General features: G+C 40.4%; 1 pseudogene; it reads right to left on the reverse strand.

Moving 5' to 3' along the window:
• Positions 1-1,071: 1,071 nt before the first annotated feature.
• Positions 1,072-1,934, reverse strand: LOC108387254 (serine/threonine-protein phosphatase 2A catalytic subunit beta isoform pseudogene; annotated as a pseudogene).
• Between the last annotated feature and the right edge of the window lie 6,799 nt (positions 1,935-8,733).

An 8,733-nucleotide genomic window follows, 5' to 3' on the forward strand; every position in this document is an offset into this window, starting at 1 on the left:
AATCAAGTATAAAAATCAAACGAATATTCACATTTGAACTGATTGTTTATAGTTCATAATGCATGATCAAAACCGAAATTTTCTGTGATGACTGCCCTTGTACTGTTCACCATGTAACTTATTCACTATGTAAGAATTTGTTCTCCATGTAAGAACTTGTTCGTTATGCTTCAGAAGATTGGAGACTGACAAAAATTAGGCTCGGGGTGGATTAATGATTGTGCATTGAGCATTGACTCCCCTATACAGAATTTTATTGTTGTTAACAACCATTTGATCAATAAATATGAGAGATGCCCTCTCAAAAAACAAAATCAAAACAAAAGAAAAGTACAGACTTCCAATTGTAAAATAAATAAGTAACCGGGATGTAATGTATAGCATAAGGAATATAGTCCAAATATTGTAATAACTTTGTATGGCGATAGCTGGTAGCTAGAATTATCATGTATGTAAATGTTGAATCACTGTGTTGTACACCGGAAACTAATGTAATACTGTATGTCAACTATCCTTCAATAAAAAAACAAACATTAATTTTGTCTAAGTGACAGGAAGTCTCTTTAAGTGTTATGACCACATACTCCAAAGAAGAATCTTTTCTTCAGTTAATTGTATGTTTCAATAAAATAAAGAGTAATGGATTAAGTGGAAGTTAGCTTGTGATTTTTTCTTAAAAATAAAACCCCAACTCTTAATCCATGCCGTTTAAACACTAAAACTAAAATTCCCAAATGAGGGCAAAAGGAGATGAAGGGGTTCGTGACCTTGATCGCTTGAACCAGTCCAAAGGAAAATGGTTACTACAAGTACAGCAGGCAAACTGTTAAGACTAACCAACCCACCTAGAATATAGTGTTATACTTAATTTCAGTCTCAAATTGTGCTAAATGCTCATCATTATTAGTATGGCACATTTTGGTCCATGATATGGTTTAATGCCAAGACAGATCTTAATTTGTTACAGAAACACATAGATTACTGTTGCTTGTTTGTTTGTTAGTTTTTAAATATATATCATCTTAAAAAGCCAGGTATACTTCCACAAAGGCAGGTCTTCCCAGGACGAATTTACAGGAAGAAGTCTGGGGTGCACCAGGAAACATGAGGCTCTCCTCGACGAGGTGCAAACTGAAGGAAGGAATATTTTAAACTGTCATCTAATTCCATGATAGCAGCCTGGTTCCCACAGCGGTAACAGTAATTGGGCGCACTGAAAATGGTGACCACATTCCGGTCATGGCACCAATTGTATCCCTCCATTATAAGTTGGTGGGTGTGAGAAACCAGCGTGAGACCGTTGGCATGGTTAAATGTTTCAGAAATGTCTTGTACAAATGTGTAGCCAGCACCACGTGGTGAGATGCCCCACCCACCACGATCATGTGGATCTGACCATAACAGATAACGAACTGGACCCTCATGCGGAACTTCTTGTAAACGGTCCAGGGCTGTTATATGATCCAGTGTATCTATGGATGGAGAGAGACCACCGTGGAGCCAGAATATCTGTCCATCTACTAATGCTGTAAGTGGAAGACAATCAAATAGATCTGTGAAATATTTCCAAACGGCATTTCCATACTTCCGTAGACATTTGTCTTAAAATTTGGATAATGCACCTTTAATGCCACAAGAAGAGTCACAGTCTCCACTGAATAATAACCTCTGTCTACATAATCGCCCATGAGCAGATAGTTTGTATCTGGTGATTTTCCACCAATTCTAAAGAGTTTCATAAGATCATGGAATTGACCATGCACATCTCCACAGACAGTAACAGGACAACGAACCTCTTGCACATTAGATTCCTTTGTTAAGATTTCCTTAGCCTTTTCGCACAGCATCGGCACTTGGTTCTCGTTGAGCTGCTTACACTCGTTCAGCTACTCGACCCACTGGTCCAGCTCCTTGGCGAACACCTAGACGTCCATGGCGGCTCGGTCGCTGCCCGCCCCCACCCAGCCCGGGTGCCCGCCTCCCCCGCCGCCCCTGCCAGCGCCGCGCGACAGAGGAAGGAGCCGGGAGCGCGGCCGCGGGCCCCTCGCCCTGCCTGAGGGCCCCGAGGAGACCACCGCCCGGCTGCGAACCCCGGAGTCAGTGAGGGACTCGCGGAGGTTGCAGGGAGCCCGGCGCGGATCTTCGGCACAGCTCCCGCTGGACTAGAGCCACCCGCCGCCGCCTGCGGCCCGCCGGCCTCTCCTGGCTCTCTCGCCCCTTGTCTCTCGCTCTAAACCATTATTTTTAAGTTTTACCTTTTACAGAACATTTCCAGAAAGAGTAGAAGAGTAGATCATGGACTAGAAGCTGACTCAGTGGTATGGTAGTGATGGCTGGGATTCCCAGAAAGGTCTGACCAACTTCTCATATAATTAACCAAGACAGAACTATTGTTATAGGGAAAATGGAAGATCCTCATCTGGCCCTAAACTGCTTGATGATGTAATTGGCCTACTGCTAGGCTAATGCTTCCGTATCCATGGGCAATGAGTTATTATTGACTGAGTCACTATATAAACAGCACCATCCAGTGCTCTGGGTGGAGGTAGAGACAGAGGTGGATTACAGACCCGCAGAATGTTGGATGCAGATGTGATTCTAGTGCTTAACCTACAGCCAGTGAGAATAAAGTTGAATACGAACTCTTTTACCCCAGGAACAGTCTGTTGTCATTTCTTGATCTCACTGAATCCATAGTGAACTAGCCTGGGGCTGAAATCCTCAGGCAGGACAGCTTAATCATTTACAGAGTTCAGTGACTAATCTTCCCAACCAGCTAATAAGTGTCAGGTTTACATTTTAGCAAAATTTACAAAATTTGAGGAAAAGGAAAATTACAATGCTGTTTTTCTGAAATTCACTTATTTAAATGACATACATTTTAGCATTTGGCCTGCTCATCTCTTATTTCATACACACACATACAGTTATTAACTCATAATACAACAACATGTATTGCATATTGTTACACTTGCATCATTTTAATCTTGTATAAAATTACCCTCACTTTTATTAAAGATAATCATTTGTTTGTAAATTAAGCCTAACAAACTTGGTTCAATTATGCACTTAAATGTAGCAAGAGCAGTTACTGAACATATAGATGTTTTTAAAATCTGCTTTTATGGAACTGTCTTGCCAATGGGTTTCAGCCCTGGACAAGTTCACTATGGATTCAATGAGACCAAAGGAATGACAGTAGATTGTTTTTGCGGCAAAAGGATATACCCAACTTTATTTCCATAGTGGTAGGTCAATGACTAGAATTCCATTCACTCAGAGTGAGTCTGCATGCAGCAAGCTGGTCTCTGCCTCTGGGCCTCATTAACCCCCACAGCCATCTCAGTGTCTGTCCTTAGCACTCCCACCACTCCAACCTCTGCTCTCCTGCAGCCTTGCAACCCTGCAGCCGTGCAGCAGCTGTGCCACTGTGTTACCCAGAGCCTGGGAGGAGCTCTTTATATTGACAATACAGTCAATAACAAAGTATTGCACACATGTGTGTAGTGAGGTAGATGACCAGGGCCAGGTGAGAATCCTGACCATAGGAACCTTCACTTTATCTACAGGAACTTCATAAAGAACCTCAAACTGAACTTTTAGAAAGGTGTCTCAAGGCCAGGAAATCAAAATTACAAACTCTTTCAGCACACTTTGCCTGCAATACTTACAGAGAGTGTGAATTCCTCTCTCCAAGGTCCACAAGTATTCTGAGGCTCCTGAGTGTCTCACCTGAGGGGGTTACCCCAGGGCAAGTTCGCTCTGGATTTGTTGAGATGAATAACAGTAAACTTTGGGGGTAAAAGGGTTTATACCAAACTTAATTCTCAGGGTGGTAGGTGGAGTACTAGAATCACGTCTGCCTCCGACAAGTTTGCAATCCATCTCTGCCTCTGCCTCCAGGCAGAGCACTGGATGGAGCTCTTTATATAGTAACACTGACAATACTAGCCCATTGCCAACAAGTATGTAATCATTAGCCTTTACAGTAGGTCAATTACACCATCAATTAGTTTAGGGTCCTGTGAGATCCTGGTCACAGCAACTTTCATTTTCCCTACCCTGAGCCTGCCAGGAAGTGACCTTCCTTACTAACCTGGTAAGGCTGCTGGAAATCCTATAAGCAAGGTACAAGGCTGATTCTTCCAAGGGGCCTTATTGGCTCCATAAATTCAACCTTAGTTCCTTAAAGTTGTCTGGTCAAATCTGAGTCTATGTACATCTCTCTCAAATATGACACCAGTCAAAGCCTTGGTAAAATAGCCAATGATTTCAATTGTACCCTGTTACTAGGAGAACAGTCTTATTGAACTTATGGAAATAAATATATTACCATAAAAATATTCACTGAGAGTTTTCAAATTCTGGAGGGATCAAGTAGAGAGAAAGATAAATGTTATAATTCTACTTACAAAGGTATAATTTACCAAACTCTTGTGGAAGTTATAGCTTAAGAGAAAAAGTTTCCTTAAATCTGGAAAAACATTTTTAAAAAATCAACAAGATTTGAAATGAAGTCATAAAAATTAAAATCCTCCTCCTCAGTTTACTCAATCCCATGTAATTAATTCTTGTTTTGCTTGAATCCAGTTTTTCCACTAGCTCCAAAGTAAAACAGTAACTGCCTATAAATAGCAAAATGCTTAAAAATGGAAATTGTTAGGTTCTGATGAGAGTTCACCATAAGGCAATTGACAAGGACATTTGGTTATTTCTGCAGCATATAATGGTTCAATAATCTACAGTTTAGATTCATTCAACAACACTTCCAGTAATTTATCAAATAAGCGAAATTAGCTAAATATTTCCCCTTTATGAAGAGAAAATCCTGACATGTTCCAGGGGCCCTCTGAAATATCTCCGTTGAACTAGAGGTAAAGAGGACTTTTATTTTTTTAGAATTTGATGTTGAAAAGTTGTCGAAAGTATCAAAAGTTTTGAACTAAATAGAATCGCAGGTCATTGTGAAATCAATACTTATGTGTTTAACTAATGTAACAATAAAAGACTTTAAAGACAAATAAGGTTACACAGTTGTTAGCAAAACTTAGCTGTTTTAATATTAAGATTTTGTTTTTTAAAGTACTCAAAGACCTGATTCAGATAACATGAAGCACAAGAAATTATTCTGATCGAATTAGAATTAGAAAAACTTTCACAATCTCTTACCAATCGACCAATAGTTCAAGCAAACTTAGCCCTTTTAACAAACAGAAAACAAAATTCTAATCTTGTCATGTACTTGATATTAACTCATTTATTTCAAGCTCTCACAGAATGACCATATTAAATTCCTTTTCCACAAGCCATCTACAACTCTCTTTTTAAATTCAGATTTAGTCCTATTTTCTCCTTCCCAGACACTGTAGGACTTTCTTTTCCTTTAACAAAACTGCGTTTCCATTCCTCATACATTCCTTTATCTAAAGCACACATCCTCCTTGTCTAGCATATGAAGAAGTTTCCTTTATTTCAAGTACTCTTAATTAGAATTTAAAACCCTTAAGAACCCTAATTTTTAGTGAAAATTAAGAAGGAAGCAATTGTGAACTATTACACTAGTATTCTTTAGATTGGTGAACATGAATATATTTCATAATTTCTAGAAGCATATGCTTCTTTCAATAAGCATAAAACATTTTTATTAACAGGCCCTAATTTGTTTTTAGTTTCCGTGTAATAAGGAAACCAAAAGTAGACAAACCTATGTTCAGTTATGCAAAACTTTAAGATTGACGGTTACCAAAAAGATTTTCAAGCTTTTTTAGGCACATATACCATAACACATAATCGTTGATAAAAAGTTCACTGACTGCATCTGTTTAGTTTATCTGTTCAGAGCATGCCTAGATTACCCACAAAAGTTTCATTAGGCATCAAAGTCAGCCATTTCCCCAAGCCTTACCTTTTTTTTGAATAATTTAACAATCAACTTATACAACTTTAAGTAAAACTAGGCAGAATAAAAGTTTTCATTTTATTGCTGATAACCTTAAATACATGTCTATTTTAAATAAACCAAACAAATTAGCATTGATGCCAAATATTTTCCCAGATCATATGAACTTGGGAAACTTGAGTTCGTTTTTATAAGAAAATGTCTTTCCCTTTAACCGATCTAACCTACCTGCAGTAAGGGAAAGAGGTATTTATTTCTCAGAGAGATATTTATTTCTTAATTTCACACTATTTGTTGCTCTGCAGGGAGGAGGTTTCCCACTCCAGGCAAGTTCACTATGAATTTGGTGAGACTAAATAAAGATAACAGCAAGTTGGGAGGAGTTAAAAGGGGTTCATAGCATGTTTATTCTCATAGCAGTCACTCAGCTATGTACAAGCAGCATGCAAAGCTCAGTCTTCCCATTTCTAGCCCTGGGGCTCAGCAGCTTCCCTCTGTCAGCCTCTGTTTTCTCCTGACCCTCTCCCCAGGGTCCCCTTCTCTGCTCTCTCTCATTCTCCTCCTTTCCCCAACCCTATCACTGGGAGGAAATCTGTGGGTTGGGCTGTGTGGTGACTGGCAGACACCCAAATAATCATAATCCAGAAACTGTGGAGAGAGAATAAGTGTTTCCTCTCCACCCCTCCCCTGTGCTAGTACTTCCCATCAGTGACCAGTGGCTCTGTCACCCATAAACGTCCTGGTGCCCATAGATATGCAAAGCAGGTTTCTTACGTACACAAGAGATTATATTAACGCCATCAAGGATCCTGGCCATAATGTCCATTTTCTCTATACTTATATTTAAAAAGAAATATAGTGAGAGATTCAAGATGGCGGCATGCGAGGTGAGATAGAGAACTCTCCCAAAACCACAAATAGAATGAAAATAGTTAATTAATACAACTAAACCAAAAAGAGCAACAGGAAAGAAAGCTGAACCAGACTGCATACAGACATTATGGACAGAGCAAAATAGGGTAATGTACCAAAGCCTTGATCTGGCAGGACCCAAGCCCTTCCCCCACCCCAGTTCACTGGTGGGAGGAAGAGAAACAGAGTGGGGAGGAGTTGGAAGCCTGGGACTACTGAACACCAAGCCCTGGAGATATGCTTTGTAAGAAGAAATCTACACTGTATGGTGCTCTGAAGGTTGGGGAGCTGAGACAGGCAGAGTGCCTGAGAGACTGACATTCCAGCTCTTTGTGGGGTATGGGATCAACATCCAGCCACTCTATGCCAGAGGAAAGGCAGGCAGGATGAGAGGCTTCCTAGGAGAGAGAGGGCTGCTGAACAGGCAGAGTTCGCATGGAGCTTGCTCCATGGGAGAAGGGAGAGCTGGACAAGGTTGTCTAAGCATGCACTACCCAGTAGGTTGGGAACTTTGAGGAGCTTCAGGCACTCCATCCCCCAGGCTGGCTGCTCAGGTGTGAAGCTCCCCACTGTGACACACAGGCTGTGAGCCTTACTCCTGGCCTGACAGCACCGGCTCACAAACCAGCTGTCACTGCACTGGCATGATGCCACCCAGAGGGAGGCCCCACGTACCTCAGCTAGAGATGCAGAGCACAGGCTTACAACTGTGTGATCAGCCCACTGGTTCTAATACTGGAGATAGACACTGTAGACAGGAATCAGGAAACAGATCTTTCCTGCCCCCAGGCACCAGTTCCACACACCAACAACCCTGAACCTCACTCTAGGGTCTGAGCAGCCCCAGAGACTAGAGCTTCTTGGCACTAGAGGGCACCACATAGAAATATGAAATGTCAGAACTAGGTTCAGACCAAAATCTCACAAACCCAGAAAAAGGGCCAAATCAAACTGAACTTACCAATCTTCCTGAAAGAGTGTTCAAAATAAAAATAAACATACTTATGGAGGTACAGAAAAATATTCAAGAACTCAGAAATGAATTTAAGATGGAGATTCAATCATTAAGAAATTCCATATCTGAAATGAAACATACAATGGAGGGATTTAAAAGCAGATTAGATGTAGTAGAAGAGAAGGTAAATGGAGTAGAAATTAGAGAGGAGTAATACAAAGAAGCTGAGGCACAGAGAGAAAAAATAATCTATTAAAAATGAACAAGTATTGTGAGAACTGTGTAAATAATCCAAATGGTAGAGTATTCACATTATGGGGTACCAGAAGAATAAGCAAGAGAAAAAGGGATGGAAACTGTCATTGAGGAGGTAATTGCTGAAAACTTCCCCAATCTGGGGAAGCAGATAGTCTCTCAAGCCATGGAGGAGCACAGATCTCCCAACACAAAGGACACAAGGAAGACAACATGAAGACATATAATAATTAAAATAGCAAAGATCAAGGATAAAGACAGAATTTTAAAAGCAGCTAGAGAGAGGAAAAAGATCACATACAAAGGAAAACCTTTCAGGCTATCATCAGATTTCTCAACAGAAACAGACCAGAAAAGAGTGGCATCATTTATTTAATGCTATGAAGCAGAAGGGCCTTGAACCAAGAATACTCTACCCAGCAAGGTTTTCATTTAAATTTGAGGGAGGGATTAAACAATTTTCAGATAAGCTAAACCTGAGAGAATTTACCTCCCACAAACCACCTCTACAGTGCATTTTGGATGGACTGCTGTAGATGGAAGTATTTCTAAGGCTAAATACATGTCACCCAAGGGGTAGACAAAAAGCACAGAATATGATTCATAACATACAAAGAATGGAGAAGGAAGAAAAAGAAAAAGGAGGAAAGAAAAAGAACCTTTAGGGTTGGGTTGGAATAACATACAAAGTGAGATAAATCAGACTGTTACA

Source organism: Manis javanica, chromosome 7, assembly GCF_040802235.1.
Source record: "Manis javanica isolate MJ-LG chromosome 7, MJ_LKY, whole genome shotgun sequence".
In the NCBI taxonomy this organism is placed as follows: Eukaryota; Metazoa; Chordata; class Mammalia; order Pholidota; family Manidae; genus Manis; species Manis javanica.